Source organism: Myotis myotis, unplaced genomic scaffold (assembly GCF_014108235.1).
Source record: "Myotis myotis isolate mMyoMyo1 unplaced genomic scaffold, mMyoMyo1.p scaffold_m19_p_13, whole genome shotgun sequence".
Classification (NCBI taxonomy): Eukaryota; Metazoa; Chordata; class Mammalia; order Chiroptera; family Vespertilionidae; genus Myotis; species Myotis myotis.
The window spans coordinates 43,185,553-43,206,535 of NW_023416317.1; the positions used below are offsets into that span (position 1 = coordinate 43,185,553).

Sequence of the window (20,983 nt, forward strand, 5' to 3'; positions counted from 1 at the left end):
TTGCCCACTGGGTGCTGCTGGCGGTGGACTTCTTATGATATCCCAAGAAAAATAATTTTCTGAGTCTTGCACAAGGCAATGAGTGATTTCGATTTGCATGGCATTAAATCCCTGCATCTCTAACATCCCATTTCCCTTAGTCCAGTCCTAGACGAAGTGTAGCTGGGGTTTCAGTAAGGCTGGAAGCAAAACCAGTCAGTCTCCAGAGTTTCCTTTCTTTGTTGGAGCTGGTTCAATTTCCGCATTAGGCTAGGTGCAGTCCATTAGTCCATTGCATGTGGGGGAATGCAAGGAAACAGGAGCAAAAGAGCCCCCAAGCCAGGAGTCAAGCACAGCATGCCAAGAGGAACCAAGAATGTGAATTCCTTTGTTTAGGGAATTACATATCCTAAATCTTTGCAGGCTTGCCGTGGCCACGCCCGTTCTGGCCTCTGTTCCCAGGTGTGACTGATAAGCATCTTCCCTATGTCACCCCAACTTCCCCAGGCATGTGTCTGTCTTCCCTTTGTCCAGTCCCGCCCCCCCTCCCCCCCCAGTGTTTTGTAGGGAACATCCCTGTAATGTCTGGCCTTCCCTTTGCTCCTTTTCTATTTTTAATAATTAGCTAATTACAATGGTATCATCTGTTGACAGTTATATTTCTTTCTTTCCAATGAACCATTACTAATGTGTACATTTAATTTGTACTCCTTTACTTTTACATCTTTAAATTTCTTTTTTCTTTTTTTTTAACCATTTTTTTCCTACTCTACTATTGGACTACTACTAGAATATTTTATTGTTGTGTTATATGTGTGCAGTGTTCTCTGCTGGAAAGCAAACTGGACTTGAGAACAGATCATTGGTGTCCCAGCCCAAACACTGTAAATATTGTGTAAATTTATATTTTAGCCTTTCCTCACCTGTAAAATTGGAATGATGACTATGATGATGATGATGATGATGGTGATGAAGAATATGGTGATTACGATGATGGGTGATTAATTGACTGTCTCTTCAACTCAACTTTATACCCCAGAGTCTGAACCAGAAGTGGGTAAACTATGGCCATCAGGTCAAATCTGGCTTTTCACTGGTTATTGCAAATAATGTTTTATTGGAACACAGCCATGCCCATTCATTTATGTATTGTCTGTGGTTGCTTCCATGCTACAAAGACAGAACTGAGCAGTTGCAATGGAGACCATGAGGCCGCAAAGCCTAAGGTATTTACTCTCTAGCTCTTTACAGAAAATGTTTTCTAATGCCTAGGCTAGATAGTCACCAAATATGTGTTTTGATTTGAGAAAATTTAGGGATATTGCCTTAATGAGATATGAGGCTGTCTATAACAAATTTGTATTGTAGACGGTACCCAGAAAGTTCCCCAAGGAGAGTCTAACCCAGCTTTCAGCTGCTGAGAGAGAGACATAGCATTTATCTTTTCACTCTTCAAAGGCTACCTACAGGGCCACTGTTAGCAGAGGTCATTATGCAAATACAGATTCATCTCTACATGATACCACATGCCAGGCATTTGCACAGATGTAAATTGTATTAAGGCCTGAGTATAATGTGTATACTTCAGTTACTTTATGAAATTATTCAGTCATCTGGATGTCTTTTACTGTGTTTACCAGGAAATATGAACTACAGAATTGAGCAATTTTCTTGTCAATTTGATCAATGTAGACTGGCAGCCTGGATGCCTTTAGTTAAAAAAAAAAATACCACCACCCCCACTTCACTTGTTAGAATATATTTATTTATTTTACTAAATTACCCAGTTAATTACTACAATTTTCCAATCTATCTTAACCACTGAAGGCTTAGTCTGGTTCAATATTACATGTGGTTGGTACAATTGAGATCTGTTCCCAAAGTGTGAGCTTATTCAGTGTAGGATTCATGTTTGTTTATTCATCTACTTGCTTGGTCTTTTTGATCTGTAGCTTAAATTGTTCAAATTTCACCTTTAAATCAATCAAGCATCACTTTAGAAACAGGAGAAGCATTGGAATGGAAAATCAAAGAATGAAGAATTCAGAGAAACAGTGCTCTATTGGCAAAGGGAAGGTTCAAGAAGAAAGGGCCTTGTAGGAGGTAGGCAGGTAGCAGAAGACCTTGGATTGAAGCTCTGGGCAGAGTTTTGTAGGATAAGAGGAAACAAAAGCAGCCAGTGCTTTAGAGGAACTGTCAATGGGGGAGGAGTGATCATTTGGCTCATAAAGACAGATAAGGGAACTGGAATGCATTAGAGAGGGTTAGTGGCCAGTAAACATGTTTAAGAGTAATCAGTCTGAGAAAATAAAACTGGTTGTGGAATCCTACCATGTCCTGTTTAAAAGGGGATCTTGAACTCTTTCCTTCTAGGACTACTTGGCCAGGTGTGGGAATTTTCTGGTCATGCTACCATCTCCTCCTCCAGGCATTCAAGGACTCCTCCATCTCCAGGTCTTGATGAGTGTCCTTATCATTAAACAAGTCATTGTCTATATGGAGTGGGCAGATGGGGTCAGGGGCAAAGTCATAGGGAACGTACAAGTGTCATCCTTGAGTGGACATCCACGGACACCTTGTTGCCCACTGTGAGTCCGTGGTCCTCATTTGTGTCAGCGAAAACATGTCTGGATGATGAAATGCTCTCTCAGCCCCTACTTCTCACCTAGGATGGTACTTGATCTAAGGATGATACTAGTTTCTGGGTCTCACACCTCTCTCCGGTACACACCTCTTTTCCTGCTTATTTGTGCATTTTTAAGTGTGACTTTTGAACTTAATAGTGAAGCATTTTTCAATCTTTGTTTTCTGGTTTTCCCAAGAGTGACTTATACTCACATTCTGGAAAAAATCCCTGGAGGTTTTGTGGAAGGAATTTTGTGGGAAGAATAAAGCTTTAGTGTAACCCGCCAAATGTAGTTATTAGATTTGAAAATCTAGAGTTTATTGATGACTTCTGACATTGAAGGTGGAAGAAGCCAAGTCTTAGGACCAAGGTTCAGAAAGCATTCAAAAGGGTTTTCTTGTTGGTAGGTTGGTTGGTTGGTTGTTTGGTTAGCTGTCTGTAGGTATGAAGTTATAAGTGATGACAGAAAAATACTAGAACATTACAGAATGACAGGAAAGACCACACAGAGATCCAGCCCTGTCACTCAGCATCCAGAAGGCACCTGCTATGGTTAGAGCTGAGAACCTAGGACTAACAGAGAAAGCAGGGCATTAACCAGTGTCTAGTGCAGCGGTTCTCAACCTGTGGGTCGCGACCCCTTTGGCAGTCGAACGGCCCTTTCACAGGGGTCGCCTAAGACCATCCTGCATATCAGATATTTACATTACGATTCATAACAGTAGCAACATTACAGTTATGAAGTAGCAACGAAAATTATTTTATGGTTGGGTCACAACATGAGGAACTGTATTTAAAGGGCCAGAAGGTTGAGAACTACTGGTCTGGGTGGGTCAGCTCCCTCTGAGTAGGATGGACAGAGGTCATTGGCTAGGGGGAATAGGAAAAAAATTCCTGCCGAGATGTTTTGCAAATGACTGACACCTTTCAAAAGCCCATGTTTCCTACAAGTGACCTTTCTTCAACTGTAAGAGGCTTTAAAAAATTTGATGAGTGAATGCCTGCGGAAGTAGTATTTAATGTGTGTTTTGAAGAAAATGTAGCTTGGCAGCTTTGAGGGAATCTGAGGTCATTCTAATTAAGAGGATTTACCTGACCAAGAACAGAGGTGGTATAAGTCTGGCGTATCCTAAAGACTCAGCGAACGGCTGTATTAAAATCAGTGCTTTCCAGGAGTTGTTATGTGTTCTAAGGGCCTGTGTGCAACTTTGATTGTGTTTCTTGTCCTTTTCTTCTTGAGTGTAAGTGCATAAACCATTTATCAGGTTAGTTTATGAACTTGAAGGCTCAGCCCACATCTTTTATCTCAAAATGCAGACCACTGTGGTGTAATTACAATCCTTTGGGTATTGTTTGAACAAAATGCTTTAATTTCTTTGTTTCTCTTCCCCTACTTCACTGAAGAGCTTCTCAGCCTAGACCTGTGTAGATTTTAATGCGCAAATAAATCGCTTGAGAATTGTTTAAAAAAATGCATATTCTGGTTCAATAGGTTTGGCAGGAATAAAGGCCTGAGTTTCTACATTTCTCATAAGCTTCTCAGTGCTGCTAGTCTGGGGACCATATTTTGAATAAAAATGGCTAAATGAAAGGGAAAGAGTTTGATAGCAAAAGGGGGTTGAGTTTTTGTAAAAATATATTTTTATTGATTTCAGAGAGGAAGGGAGAGGGAGAGAGAGATAGAAACATCAATGATGAGAGAGATTCATTGATTGGCTGCCTCCTGCACACCCCACACTGGGAATCGATCCCACAACCTGGGTATGTGCCCTGACTGGGAATCAAACCGTGACCTCCTGGTTCATAAGTTGATGCTCAATCACTGAGCCACCACAGCCTTGCAAAGGGGTTGAGTTTTAGAGTCAGAAAGGCCTGGATGGTCTGAATTCTGGCTCTGAAACGTATGGTGACTTAAAAGCTATATGACTTAAACAAGTTGTTGAAGCTCTCGGAGCCTTGTTTTCTTATCTGAAAAGGGGATAGTGATACTGTCTTCACATGCATCTTCTAAGAGATACATTTCCTCCTACCTCTGTCGTGTTCACTGCTTTATCTCCATGACTGAGCATAATTCCTGGCATATCACAAAGATGTATTGAATGAAGGATTGAATGAATTAGTGAGTTACCAAATAAATAGGTTTGAGGATAAATTTTATGATGTGATTAGGATATGCAGCAGAGTATTTGGCCTCAAAAGACATTTCAATAAATGTTGTTTGCCTCCCCATCTCATTTTTCCTCTAAAACAAAAAGCTGAATTAGGGTGCACGCCTCACACTGCTGAAGCAACATCATATAAAAATGTATTCTCTTTGTGATTCCTCCGTGAAATAACAGTTACACTTGAGGTCAGCAGTCGCCAACCTTTCGTACTTCACGGACCACCAATGGTCTGTGGACCACCCCACCGGTTTGCAACCGCTGCTTCAGGTAATAGAAGTTGGATGAATGGGTGAGAGAGTAGTTTCATAATGTCGTTGTTGTTACACATACATGGACCAGGGTAAATTAGGCAATCACTTTTCAAAAATTGATCATCTATCTATCATCTCTCTATCATCTATTTATTGGTCAATCCTCAACCAAGGATATTTTTTACACTAATGTTTAGAGAGAGTGGAAGGGATAGGGAGAGACAGAGAGAAACATCAATTTGTGAGAGACACAGCAATTGGTTGCCTCCTGCTCAGGCCCCACCAGGGCTGGGGAGAAGTCTGCAACCGAGGTACATGCCCTTGACTGGAATCTAACCCAGGACCCTTCACTCCTCAAACCTGATGTTCTATCCACTGAGCCAAACTAGCTAGGGCAAGTTTGGTTCTTTTAAAGTGCAATCGGCATGGAACTTAAGTAAGGAGTTAACATTAATTCACATATAAGTTTGACTAAGTTTGATCAGATTTCTTTCCTCACTTTCAATCAACAACATTTCCCAAGTCCTAACTATGTGCCAGAAACTGAAGTAGGTGCTGAAGAGAGAGGGTGAGTAAGGCAGAGCCAGGCTTTGTGCTCCTGAACCTGACCTTCAGAGTGGGGCAGGGAGACAGAGAAAAACAGGAAAACAGACTGTTGGACTGACTTTCTGAAGAGCACTCACTGAGGTTCGTTGTCACTTATTGATGAAATGGACTTAAAACCAGTTTTGGCGGTTACTTATAACTGATGTTAGAGCAATAAGTCTTTTCCTGAAAGCGGGGTAACTTTTTAAAATATCCTTATTTTTAAGCATATGATGGCAGAGAATTTTGCTGTTCTGTTCATTGTTTTGTCCTCAGCACTTAAAGTGACAGGTACATGATAGGTGCTCAATAAGTATTTGTTAATGATAAATAACATTTGTTGAATGTACTCTTAGTGAGTTCTTGTTAATGTGATGACTGTAGACTTATTCTGTGTTTCACCGGGGACTAATATAGTATCATTTCTCTGTTATATGTATATAGTGCCTAGGTTCTAGCCATAATTTATTAATTAAGGTATGAAAGAGAAACACCCACAAACTATGAAGCTATTGAAATGTATACATCAAAAAATTAACAGTAAATAGCTCAACAGACAGTTCTTTTTGAAAAAAACCAACATGTTTTTATCGATTTTTAGAGAGAGGAAGGGTAAGGGAGAGAGAAATAGAAATATTGATAAGACAGAAACATCATTGATTGGCTGCCTCCTGCACACCCCACACTGGGGACCAAGCCTGCATTGATCTGAATGTACCCTGACTGGGAACTGAACTGAGATCTCTTGGTTCCTGGGTCCACGCTCAAACACGGAGCCACACCAGCCAGGCTACAGACAGTCCTTTACAATGATGATTCTCTTCTTGACTTAGTGCTTTTATTTTTATAGTAGTTGCCACTGCCATTAATGGCAGTTATATTTTAAAGTGCTTATTGAAGTTGAAAATACGTAGAGTTTGTGTTTTTACTTTGTTCACAAAGCTGATGATTATGAAATGTATTATTTTTTTAGTAGGCATTGCTATTTTGTAATCCTTGGTGGGGTCCCCAACACTCTCAATTTCTTAAGTACAGGATTGTCAGCCAAGCTGCCACCTACTGATTTGGTCTAGTCCTCTTGCCACAGAACATTCATTGTTCAAAGTAGGAAATATAATGTCAGCAGCAAACACATCTGTCTTGAAAGAGGAGGAAGAACATGTAAGCTAATATGAATTCTGGCAGATATGCATAGCTAAGCCATGTGACTAGCAGATCTCTATGATAATGATTACAATTATGATCATTCTAATAGGGAGATAATGTTTTCATTATAGTGTAGTAATGTAGGCTCATCCCTGGCTGATATTGTGGGATCTGTATCTACACCCGAAGGTCAGTCTCATCAAATCTTAATCAGGAAATCTTTGTCAATTTCTGAATTAATGATGAGTGAGCCCATGAGATGGCTGAGTAGACAGGTCATAGGTCACCCATTGATTCTAAAACCAGCCAAACACATTGAGATTAGAAGTACTTAGAAATGTAAATGGCATCAATTGAAGTATTGACACTTTGTGTTTTTTATAGCTACAAGATAAATATTTAAAAGTGACTGAGGAGATATAAACAAAAACACTATCGAAACAATTTTTCCTGTCCTGGAATGATAGTCATTCAGACAATATTGTCCTAGAAAATCGGTCTTTAATCATTAAGAAGAAGTGAAGGTGAGAAATAATTGTTCTTATTATTTAGTAAGTGAAGTAAGTCAGAGTAGAAAGATCTCTCAAAGTTGTAAAAATTAGAAAAGGGTGGAAACTGAAGGGGCCAAATACACAAACTCATTTTCAAATGGAGAATGTGGTCTTGAGAGTCAGTGTAAGAAACAGACCAATAAAGGAACCATGAACACAAAGCCAGTACCCTGGGAAGAAATGACTCATGGCTCTAGGTCAGTGGTGCTCCTCATCAAATGCAGAGGGAGAGGAGGAGGTAAAAGAAAAGAAAAGAGAGGGAGGGAAGGAGAGAGGGAGGAACAGTGGGGGAGAGAGAAAGGGAGGGGAGAGAGAAAGGGAGAGAGAGAGAAACACCACAGAAAAACACACAAGCTCTTGCCTCTACATGAGCCTGTCATTGATCAAGAAATAGAATCAGAGTCCTTTTCTATTAAGCAAAGTGGATGCACTATATTAAGTGGTTTTCAGATTGTTCTTTGTAGATTTTAGGGGTGGGAGGGGCCTTCTCAGGGATGATCCTCAAACCTAACAAATTAAGGTTTTCTGACTTATACTAGCTCTCTAGTAGGGAAGGATTGGTGATGAAAAGCAAAATAACACTTCTGTTTTATGCTTCCAATTAACTGGAAAAAAAATCACCCAGAAAACTTCTTGTACTTGCTTAGTAATCTGTACTTACCAGTAGTGTGATCTAATGATTTGCCATTAACACTTGTGTTTTCACAATCTTGTTAATCTGGTGCAAGCATTGTTTGGAGTAGAAGTCCCTGAATTCCTTAGGACTCATTGGACCTCCCAGTTCCTATAATGGTGTCCAGGATAAAATAGAAAATGTACTAAGATCCTGAAGAAATTTCTACATGTGATGTCCTCATAAGTCACATGTTACATGAATGATCTCAATTTGGACAGGTGATGAGCTTAGTGTTGGTGTTGATTGAGTAACTTGGTGACTTGCTTTCTTATCTCTAATGATGTGAAGATGGTTAATACAGTGATGGCGAACCTTTTGAGCTTGGCGTGTCAGCATTTTGAAAAACCCTAACTTAGCTCTGGTGCCATGTCACATATAGAAATTTTTTGATATTTGCAACCATAGTAAAACAAAGACTTATATTTTTAATATTTATTTTATATATTTAAATGCCATTTAACAAAGAAAAATCAACCAAAAAAATGAGTTCGCATGTCACCTCTGACACGCATGTCATAGGTTCGCCATCACTGGTTTAATAGATTGCACCCATAAAGAAGTGCCCATGTCTTATAGGCTTATTGATAAAACAAAATGAATCCTTATAGTGGCAAACTATGAGGTGGGGAGGGAGGTAAAAAAATGGGAAGATAGGGAGATACATTTTTTACATTTTATTTAAATACTAGAGGCCTGGTGCATGAAAATTCATGCACTGGAGGGGGATCCCTCAGCCCAGTCTGTCCCCTCTCACAGTCCAGGAGCCCTTGGGGCAGGAGACGACCCGGCGATCAGGGGAAGGTAACGCCCTATCACACCTCTGCTGCTGCCACTGCCAGCAGAGCAAGCCTCGGCCGGCCCTGTTTACCTGAGCCTCGGGTGGCCCTGGGCAGCTGGGCAGCCGACATCTGAGGCTTGCCTGTGCCTTGGGCCAGCCCTAGGCAGCTGGGGGCTGAGGGGACTGGGGGACTCCAGAGGCAGGCACGTCTGGGGATGGGCCCAGCCTTGCCGCGTGCCTGCCACCCCAACGGGGCTGAAGGGACTGGGCACTGCCATCTTTGAGGGTGTAACAGTCAATTAGCATATTCCCTCCTTATTGGCTGTGGGCACCGCCATCTTTGCAATGATGTGAGGGTCAATTAGCATATTCCCTCTTTATTAGGTAGGATTGATTTTAGACAGGAAAGGAGAGGGAGAGAGAGATAGAAACATCAGTGATGAGAGAGAATCATCCATCAGATGCTTCCTGCATGCCCCTTGCTGGGGATCGAGCCCGCAACCCAGGCATGTGCCTTGACAGGGAATCAAATTGCGACCTCCTGGTTCATGGGTCCACACTCAACCACTGAGCCACACCAGGCTGGCTATTATTTTCATCTTTGTCAATATTATTTCAATAGAAAGCTGTTTTTTTTAAATGTTTACTTTAGGAAACAGTTTTTTTATTTGTTTTTCTTGGCAAGCAGTAGCTGTTTTAGTAAACTGTTTGGCACATAGACAGTGTGGGACATTTTGCCCTTTAAGGAAGTGACAATATTAGAAGGAACAGAAAAGCAGCTGGCATGTACACTGATTTTATAAGGTCTTTTCTGATAAGCGGCTGCCACCAGACAGAAAGACCCACTGTAAAGGCTCCCAGGCTCCCCTAGCCCTCCTGGCACCTTGAATTTGCAATAGCTGCATCTCATTCGCCTGCAGTGTCAGGGCAGGTTTGTACCATTAGATTCTGACCAAGGTCAATGATTATAGCAAACAATGTTGTGGTACATTCGTCACATTAAGAAAAAAATGCCAAAAGCGTTTATTGAATTGTTTTTATCTGGCAGATGATGATTGGTTTTTGACCTGCTGTTATGCCTGCAAATAGTTAATTCCATTATTGTAAAGAATATGAAGCTATTACCTTTATTTATATGAGGATATTTTAGAAGAGTGAATAGTTGGGCCTGGAGCATAATCCCGTACACCAAATAGTTGTGGGCTCAATTCCCGGTCAGAGCATATACGTAGGTTGAGGGTTTGATCCCAGGTCAGGGCATATATGGGAGGTGTCCAATTGCTGTTTCTCTCTCACATGGATATTTCTCTCTCTCTCTCTCTCTCTCTCTCTCTCTCTCTCTCTCTCTCTCTCTCTCTCTCTCTCTCACTTTCTCCCTTTCTCTAAAATCAATGAACATATTCTCAGGTGAGGATTACAAAAAAATAAAAATAATAAAGTGAACATTTGGGGCTGAATAACACTTTCTCAGGCTTTCAGGAGATTCCTAAATAAGAAATATAATGGGGATTTCCGTTTCTAAATGTAGGTTGAACACATCTTTATTTAGTGAATCATTATCTGTATAGGAACAATGATAAGATCAATGTATTTTAAGCCAGAGAGTTTTCCCTAATCATGTGCCTTTCCTAACCCATTCCCCTAGTCTTATTTTGGAGTCAATTGTCAGCCTATATCCAAACTTTAGTGTGTATGCTGTCATAATCGTCACCTGGAGTGATACCCTCAAACCCTGGAGGAAATGCACATGTATAGTTATAATTTGTCTCTTCCCTGCCCCCCCCCCACACACACACACTATTCTTTACTGTTATCAATAAACAAAGTTATGCTTACGGGGCTTCCCAGACTTCTAACCCATTTAAGAGACTATTAGAATCATTTTTGACATTTTATGGCTTGATACACATGACTAATGATGCCCTTTGTAACACAGGATATATTCTGCTGCTGGAAAGCTCTAATGTACTTAAAATTGATGGAAAAAACTTATCTACTTGGGGTGACAAGTCAGCGTACAGTGAGTTAATTGCATGCTCAAATTCTCTTTTCAAGACAGGATTTTATTTTCTAACACAGAATCAAAAAATTTATGATCAGATCCCCCTTGGCATGTATAGATAGCACTTTTAGTTTAGATACATTTCACAGAGTAATTGCCTTCTGCTTAGCATCATCACCCAATGAGAATGAGGTTAACCATGTCAACTGTGAGTGGCCTGACTTTGTGAATTGGAAATTTCCATTGAAAGGCTACAAATACACTGATCCTTGGATAGTTTTCCCACCCTCTCAGTGGTTTACTTGTAAGGCCAACATCTGTATGTTTCTGGCCGTATCCTTCAAGCCCTTTGTCTGTTAACTGAACTATAGAATTGGTCTCATTGCTTTTTCTGCCCCACTTCAGTCTCTAAAAAATTCCATAAATTTCTTTGCTGAGATTTTCCCATTCACTCTAACCTCTTAGGATGCCTTCTCTCTTACTGTATCCAATATATTCTTTCTCTGAAGCCTTCCCTGACCAGCTTGGAGACCACCTTGACTGATCATCAACTGAACTGAAAAATGTGTTCCACTTCTGAAGTACTGTCTTGTCTTGTTGTTTCTCTTTGCATATCCTCCCCACAATCCAGATTCTTGATTCTGACCTCCCTAAGGGCAACTTTACTACCATAATTTTGTATATCTTTTCCTCATCCAGTATATAGATTTGTATATAGGTGAAGCAGTCGGACAAATTGAAAATTTAATATAAGTCCATCTCTTTGCCTTTATATTAGTCTCGCATCCTAAACCAGAAGATTATACGCTTATTAAGAGCAGGGGTCTTTGTTTACTTAACTTTGAATCTCCAGCACATAGAGGCAATCATGTTGTAGGCACTCAACATTGTTGAACTGAACTGAATTATCTCTAGTAACTGGATAGATAGCATGCCTATTTTAAAGATGTTCAAAGAAGAGATATGATATATAGCATTCCTTGATAACTTGACTTCTGAATGTTATTTGTATTTAACTGAAGGGATCCTGGCTGAGGCTGGCATTGAAATGGCTTCTATTTTGGCTTTGGGAAAACCTTTCCATTTTGATTATGGCTTGACTTAAACCACCAGCTCTGATTAGAGTTGTGTTATTCATGTACACACACACACACACACACACACACACACACACACACACACACACACGTTTTAAGTATTAAAAAATGATATCTACAACCCCAAGATATTTAAAATTATATTGATGGAACATATCCACTGAGAACTTCAAGCATAAATTGAGATGTGTAGCTACATTTCCAAATTTCTCAGTCTAACCCTCAGCCTTATCTAAAGAATATTAGGATCAATGGCTAAAAAAGAATAAAAGTGAAGTCATTTGACTGATCAGCCTGACACTATTTCTCTGTGTTGACTGATTGATACACAACCTCAGTTAGCCCCCTCTGGTGGCAATCCCCTCATTTACCACCCAAAGCCTTTTTGGCACACAATATGGATGGTAGCTTATGAACAATGTCTAGACAAGGCATTAAATCTCCTACACTGCCATTTTCACTTGCCCTGTCAGTTTTAGGGACATTCCAACCATCTTTGTGGATAAATCTACTGAGAGTAGACCCACCTTTAAATTTCCAGGTGGCTAGATTAATTGCCATTGACCTTTAAGTATAACTATAGAGATAAAATGTGCTGATTTTAAAATGCAGTCAGAAGAGTAGGAGCTGGGAAGCTGCAGAACACATAGCCTCTTTCACCCACTCCCAGCAGTTTCTTAGCTGTCTGCATAACCTAAAGCACCGAAAGACCCTTCTCCTGAACCGCAGACCCGAGACATTTGTTGGACATGGTATATAGCCTGGATTTTACACTCAAGTAAATATGCTCTGTGTGTTCCCAAAAAGGCCAATATTTATATATCAAGCTCACCAAGTTAAATTTACTTTCCCACATTAAGCCTGCATGATGAATGGTTTTATCTTGCCTATTACAGCCTGTTATATCATAAATCCCCAGGCAGGAGAAAGAGAAAAAAACTGACTTGAATGAAGAAAACCACAGAGGCACAAGCCATTACCATTTAAGATGGTTATACTGAATCACATTTGCTAACAATAATATGTAAAATACCTTGGAAACCCCATTTACTCTTATTTTCCTCCCATTTCCATTTCTGTTGCTAACAACAACCAAAAAGGAATGTTGATGTAGGAATGTCTGACTAACCCCGCATTTCCATTTCCCTATTTTATTGCCAACATAACATAGCATTCCTTGATCCAGTTTTACTTATATTCTTATTTGTTAAATGAATAAATTAATGAATGAATAAACATACATGGAAAAGTATTTCCATATTCTAGTTGGAATGCCCCTTCCAGTCACTGAAATTTTCACCTATGGCTCAGCTTTAAGGAAATTTCCTATTTCTCAAAGAGGCTTTCTCTTAATTGGTGGTTGTTCTCTTCCTCCACACTTCCATAGATCTCCACAGTTTGTTTAGGTAACTTTTTTGTTGTTGTTATTAATTCTCACCTGAGGATATTTTTCCAATTGATTTTTAGAGAGAGTGGAAGGGAGGGGGAGAGACACATGGGTTGGTTGCCTCCCCTACTAGGGCCAGAGCCTGCAACCAAGGAATGCGCCCTTGACCAGAATCGAACCTGGGGCCCTTCAGTCTGAGGGCCAACACTCAATCCACTGAGCTAAACCAGCTAGGACTGTTCAGATAATTATTTTAATCTGCTTTGCAGTAAAGGTATTTAAGTAGTGTTAGCGGTCACTTATCAAGTGTCTCGTTCAATTTAAAACTACTCAGTTAGAGGTCTTTATGCTTCTTTCTTTCTATTCCACCAAGTGGAGAATAGGACATTTAGAAGTTGGATAGCATCAGGATGACCAGATAATTTATAGTCCAAATTGGACACTTTTGAGAGGGAAGGGAGTGGTATTAGTATGACGATGGGACAACAGGCACAAGCCAGGACCCTCCCAGGCAAACCTGATGTATGGACTCACTAGGAAGCATGGGCCATGATTCTGATTGCAATAAGATTCAAACATGAGTGAGAGTTGTACAGAGGGCACTGTGTCCAGGTCTGTTTTCTGATCTCTAAGAATAAAAGAAAGTTTAACGGGAAGTTGTGAATAAATGTGTTCTTAGTATTTCTACTGGGGCTAAATATTTAAAGACAAGAGAATAAACATGCCTGGCAAATTATTGGATGGTTCAGGCTGCAATTCTTGCAGGTGAAAATAAAAGTAAGATATGTGGTTTCTACTGTACAGGTTTATTATGTGCTCTGGTTGCATTCAGGAAATAATTGCTTATAGCTGAGCATCATGCTTGTGTACATATTGGTCTTCATTACTAGACTGAACTACTTCAAGGAAGGAATTGTTTATTTATATTTGTATCTCTTACAACCCCTTATGTGTGTGTACTATGTGCTATCAAATTTTGTGAAAGTTTGAAAGACTTTTGCTAGTTCAATCTTTGCTTAAAGGAGGCTCTTCTATAAAATTATTGACTGGTTGAACTTTCCACTTATGAAGAATTTATTTTCAAAATGTGCTATTCCATTCTTGAATTGCCATGTTTATGGGAAAACGTCCCTTTAACTGAAATGAAAAATATGTCTTGTTATAATTATGACTGGATTTGACATACCGCTCAAGCCATCTACAGGGCATTGTGAGTCCACTCGCTAGTGCTCCCTTGAACTCTGGATTTAGTCTGAGTAAATCTAATCCGCCTCCTTTCAAATAGTTGAAGCCTTGTATCATGGTCTCCTGAGTTCTCTCTTATCAAGGTCTGGCTATACCAGGTTTTAAAATCCTTTCTCATATGATTTTCTTCCAGACTAATTGCTATTCTTGTCATCTTTGAAAGTATCCTACTTTGAAAGTATCTCTTAAAAAGGAATACACAGTTCAGAGCAAAATGCATAGTACAGCAGGTTAGCACCAAGGCTGCCATACAGTTATGCAGATTGTGCATTGTTTAATGGTGCCTGACAGAGGTGGCATTGGGGGAGAGCTAAATTCTAGCCTACACATCACCCACCAAGGCCCTTGCCCTGGTTCAGGCCCATGTCTTCACAGAGAAAGGAAGGACCTCCTTTTATTTTTTTTTATTAGCACAAAGTCATGGAATGGGCTTGCCAATGTCCCTCTAACTCCTGCTCACCTTGCCCACCTCCTAGACTCTGTATGTCTTTATAATGCAGCCTAAGATTTCCTATTTTTTTTTTGGCAAGCATATCATTCATACATTATTTTGACCTTGTAGCTAGCAAAAGTCCCTGGTCTTATTTATATGAGCTTCTGTTAAGCCAGATTTCTCCTATTGTACCTGACGTAGATATATGTCATTGAGAGGATAGAAACTTTCGGAAACTTGTACAGATTTTCCCCCCCACATTGACCTGGAAGTCATTAATCAACACTTTTGGAATACTTTTTTTTTCTCAACCAGCTGTTAAGCCATACCACTCTTGGTCATTTCTCCATGTTCTCTTAGAAGGATGTCTTGAAACCATAAAAATCTTTTGCTGAGCTTGTTATTTCATGTTCATGGTACTTCCATGAATCAACCAGGTAAACGAATATTAATTCTTAGTAATCACTTCTTCTTCTTTGGAAGCAGCCACACTTTATGTAATATACTCATTAGAATTTAATTAAGGCTTGATATCAATCTCACCAGTTTCTGGAGTCTGTTTTCTCTCCTCATCACTCATCCTCATTCCTTTTGAAAACCAGGACATTCATTTTTCTCTGGAAACCTGGCATCTTTCCTGTTCTCCTTAATCTTCAGGGGGGAATCTATGAAGATATCTGCCCAATTACTCATTTTATCCACCTTTGCCTCTGACCTTTTCTGGAGCATGCCAGCAACCAAAGTAGGAGGGCTAGAGGACCCCTGAGGGTGAGTCTGTGCCTCCACATTCCCCAGAGACTTCTATGAGAGCAGGTGTGAGGCTCTTTTCTCAAAGTCATTGGACAAAAGTCAAGGGACAGGTAACAAAGAAGGTGTTTTGCTTCACCATAAATATTGAGGTTGGTCAAGAGGATGACTTTTGAGATTTTGTGAGGAGCTCACATCTTCCTATCTGATGTTTTTGCTCTTCTGAGGGTCCCCAATCTTGCTGAGGCTGTGTAAGCATAGTATGTTACTATGTGAGTCAGCTGAATGCCTCCTGGAGTTGCCATGTACAAGAGACATGCCTCTTGTATTTTAAGAAATGAGATTAGTTAGGATTCAGTCTCATATCTGAGAAGAACCAGCTCATTCATAGCTGGTTTATTAGTATGAAAAATACCCTTTCTATTCACTCCTAGTTTTCCACTGCATGAAAAATTTCAGTTGCTTAATCTCTGCAAGTCACTCAAGGAGCTCACAATAGTTTATCTGCAAGAGGAAGACTAAGCAGACTGTATCAGTCAGTATATACTAGACTTTGCTTAAATAACTAATGACCCCCTAATGGGGCGTCAAATGAAGGGGCTTAAAGTAAGACTAATTCTCTCATCCACCCTACTTTTCAGTGAAGGTTGGTTGGAGGGCTCTTTTCCATGGCACCATCATTCTTTTTACAAGACTCAGGGTGATGGGACAGCCACTAAGTGGAACAATGGTGGTAGCTGGAACAGAGAGAAGGGATGTTATGCAGCATACACTGGTTCTTAAAGCTTGTGCTCTGAAGTTACATGCAACACTTTTCTCACAGTTTAGTGGCAAAGCAAGTCACAATTATCTTTTTATGGGCAGGAAGTATAGTCCTACTATGTGTCTGAAACATATGTGAATGGCTAAATACTAGCAAACCACTTGAAAAAATTTTTCTCTTGATATAGAAGTAATGGAATTGACAGATGCAAACTTTACCCCAGAGGCAAGACAATTGTTTAAGGAGATGCAATTAGAATACCCAAATCCTAGAATTAAGAAAAATAAAAAAGCTTTGCAAATTAAAAAACTCAGCAGGTACTTTGAAAGGATATAGTCTCTTCTGAAGACCAAATTAGATTCCTAGAAAATCAAGTGTAATAATTATCTCACAACACAGAGTAAAAATTCAAAATAATGAAAATATTAAAAGAAAATATAAGAGACATAGAAGGCAGTTCCAAAACACCTTGGAAATAAAAAAAATTAGGAAGAAAAAAGGATAGATGGAGGAGCAATGTTAATTTAAATAAAAGAAAAAAGAGAGAAAACCAAGATGGCGGCATAGGTAAACACCGGAGTTAGCTGCCTCGAACAACCACTTCAAAAATACAACTAAAAGACGGAACGGACATCGCCCAGAACCACAGGAAGACTGGCTGAGGGGAAATTCTTCAACTAGAAGGAAAGAGAACAGCATACAAGACTCAGAGGAGGCGCAGTGCGGAAAATACAAAGGTGCGGAGGTACGCGCAGAGCGGGCTGGTAGCTGAGGGCGCGGTTGTCGTTTTCAATCCAGAGGGAGTCTCAGATTCTGAGCTCCAGTTCTGGGCGAGTCTCTAGGGACCCAGACTCAAACGGGAAAAGCGGGACTGTCTGGCATCAGTCGGAACACGAGGGCAGCTTTCTCTCCGAGGTTTGGAGCGGTTGCTGGGACTCTGAGAGGCAGAGAAAATGAACAAATGGGACTACATCAAAATAAAAAGCTTCTGCACAGCAAAAGAAACCATCAACAAAACAACAAGAAAGCCCACTGTGTGGGAAAACATATTTGCCAATGTTATATCTGATAAGGGCATAATCTCCAAAATTTATAGGGAACTCATACAGCTTAACAAAAGGAAGATAAACAATCCAATCAAAAAATGGGCAAAGGACCTAAATAGACACCTTTCAAAAGAGGACATTCAGAAAGCCAAGAGACATATGAAAACATGCTCAGAGTCACTAATCATCCAAGAGATGCAAATCAAAACAACAATGAGGTACCATCTCACACCTGTCAGACTGGCTATCATCAACAAATCAACAAACGACAAGTGCTGGAGAGGATGTGGAGAAAAAGGAACACTCGTGCACTGCTGGTGGGAATGCAGACTGGTGCAGCCACTATGGAAGACAGTATGGAGTTTCCTCTAAAAACTGAAAATGGAACTCCCATTTGACCCAGTGATCCCACTTCTAGGAATATATCCCAAGAAACCAGAAACACCAATCAGAAAGGATATATGCACCCCTATGTTCATAGCAGCACAATTCACCATAGCTAAGATCTGGAAACAGCCTAAGTGCCCATCAGTAGATGAATGGATTAGAAAACTGTGGTACATCTACACGATGGAATACTATGCTGCTTTAAAAAGGAAGGAACTCTTACCATTTGCAACGGCATGGATGGAACTGGAGAGCATTATGCTAAGTGAAATAAGCCAGTCAATGAAGGGAAAATACCACATGATCTCACTCATTCATGGATAATAGAGACCATTATAAACTTTTGAACAATAATAGATACAGAGGCAGAGCTGCCTCAAACAGATTGTCAAACTTCAGCGGGAAGGCCGGGGAGGGTTGGGGGGCAGGAGGGAGGGGGGTAAGAGATCAACCGAAGGACTTGTATGCATGCATATAAGCATAACCAATGGACATAAGACACTGCGGGGTAGGGGAGGCTAGGGGACTGTCAAGGGCGGGGGGAAAAAAGGGACACATATGTAATACCTTTTGTAATACTTTAAGCAATAAAAAAAAAAGAAAAATGTTTCTTAAGATAAAGAAACACTTGAAATTTCTGTTTGAAAAATATAATCAAGTTTCAGGCTGGTTTCATAAAGATATAAAAGTATGTGTACATAGCATAAATATTTCTACACATATTTTTACACATACAGGGTGTCCCCAAAAATGTATATAGACTAAAATAGCTGATAGCCCAATTTTGAAAATGAAATGAATTTTAATAAACACTGCCTTTATAATTATTCAAAGTGTGTGTCTACATATTTTGGGGACACCTTATATACATAAATACACTTATGAATACACATGGGTGTGTGTACACTGGACTTATAAATACATAGGTGTGCACACATATATAACATACATACACAACACACATTATATGTGTAACATACATATATATGTATGTTACACATATAACATACATCTATAAAACATTGCATGTAACACAACATACGCACATGCTGGGGCTGTGTATGTACACATAGGTATATATATATATATATATATATATATATATATATATATATATAATCTTATCTTCTGGTGAAATTTGGGAAGGACAAAGAGAAGCATAACTTTTTCTAGGCTTCCAGACAGATAGAATATATTTTTTTGTAGAGAAAGAACCAGACCAGCACTTGCCTGCAGCTATTGAAGCTATAAGACAGTGGGATGTTTAAGAGTCTACAGAGAGGAGGAGTGTCCAGGAATCTCATCTGAGATTCCCTTTATCAATCAGAGAAACATTCATCATGCAAAGCCTCAGACTGTAATCTCTTCTTACATGATATCTGTGAAAATATTTGATGAGTTAATATAACCCAATGAGCCAGAATAGATATTTTAAGATAGAGGAGAAGAATGATGAACAGTGAAGTTCACAACATATATTTAGATATTTACTCAACAAAAAAGTTCTATAAATGTGATACTGGTGTTTTGTTTTGTTTTACCCAATTTATAAATGGGAAAATAGAGACTTGGAGAGAGCAGACTGGCATTCAGAGTGGCACAGTGGGGATTCAAGCTGAAGCCCTTTGAGAGCCGATGTTCTTAATTACTTATCCATGTGACTTTCCTTGAAGTCTTGGTGTCTTAGTCTGTGTGGATTTCTATAACAAAATACCATGGACTGGGTGGCTTGTAAACAACAGAAATCGATGACTCACAGTTCTGTAGGCTGGAAGTCCAAGGTTAGGGTGCCAGTATGGTTGGGTGAGAGCCCTCTTCCAGGTGGCAAACTTCTCTCTGGATTCTCACAGAGCAGAAGGAACAGGGAGTGCTCTTTTATAAGGTTGTTTACCGTACTTATGAGGACTCCGAATCACCTCCTAAAGGCTCTACCTGCTAATACCATCACACTGGGGCTAGGATTTCAACATATGCATCTGGGGAGGACACGACCATTCAGACCATAGCACTTGGGTTATATTTGGAGTGACAAAGGAAAAAGAGACACACGGGTCAACAAAAAGTGTTTGACAAAGGATACCAAATATAGAGTCTAGAGATAAAATATAGACTAGGAAAAAGACATTTGTAACACATGACAGAACAAAGTTGATGTAACTAATATGATCAAACCCAATGATATAAAAAGTAAGCTAAATTAAAAATCGGAAAATTATATGAACAGGCCATTCATAGAAGAAGGAATGCAAATTGCCAACAACATAAAAATATCCCTCACCTCGTTTGTCATCTGGGTGGGTAGCACAAATTAAAACATCATTGGAATAAAATTTTCCACCCTGTGGATTGGCTACAGTTAAAAACAGGTATAACATTCACCACATAACTTATGAGGACTGTGATCTACTGGTATATACTTATATATGCTTATGGTGTAGATTTACATATGAAGCAAAAATGATCTGGTAATACATCTGAAAACTAAAAAAATATATACACTCAACAAACCCATTGGAAAACACAGTTCTATAGAAGTCACAGCAAGACATTAAGCATATTACATTGAGACATTGATGTATTGGTTAATGTCTAACCACAGACTCTAAAGAAAGAAGGAAAGAAGAAAGAAGGAAGAGAAGGAAAGGTAGAAAGAAAATTTCTTATTTGTAGCATTTGTCATTTTCTATGATGTAAATACTCCCATCATGACCAAGTTCAAGCTGCTAATATGCAGAGTTAGAAAAAGATGCTCACTATTATATAGGCATGCTCCAGCACATCACTGAACTCAGACATGTGCACAAGAACCTTGACTACAACATGACTGTCATCCCACACTGTGTCCTGTATTCTCTCTGTATTCTTATACTTGTTAAAACAACACATTTAATACTTCTGTAGTTTTGACATTCTTATAAAATTTTTTAAAGGGTGAGAGTCACTAAATGGCCTATGGCTACCCCAAAAAGCCTTTCCATATTTTAGGATCTGATTTATTGGGTTCCGGAGTCTCAAACTCAGTCAAATGCTCCATTACTATCTTCTCGTCATCTGTTAGACATTGTAAAGAAATCTGATAGCTCCCTTAATAAAATGATCTTTAACACTCCAAGGTTGGC

The 20,983-nt window shown here is 39.6% G+C and overlaps 1 protein-coding gene across 3 annotated transcripts in view; it reads left to right on the forward strand.

Annotated features, from left to right (window-relative positions):
* LOC118668255 (procyclic form-specific polypeptide B1-alpha-like) overlaps positions 1–20,983 on the forward strand; it is a 163,370-nt gene that overhangs the window by 127,325 nt on the left and 15,062 nt on the right. For 2 of the 3 annotated variants that reach the window (XR_004971597.1, XR_004971598.1), the window contains exon 1: positions 5,646–5,708. The exons of the other annotated variant lie outside the window; for it this stretch is intronic. The gene's annotated coding sequence lies outside the window, so the exon portion shown is untranslated. Of the gene's footprint in view, positions 1–5,645; positions 5,709–20,983 lie in introns of those variants that run through there. 3 annotated transcript variants of the gene reach the window in all.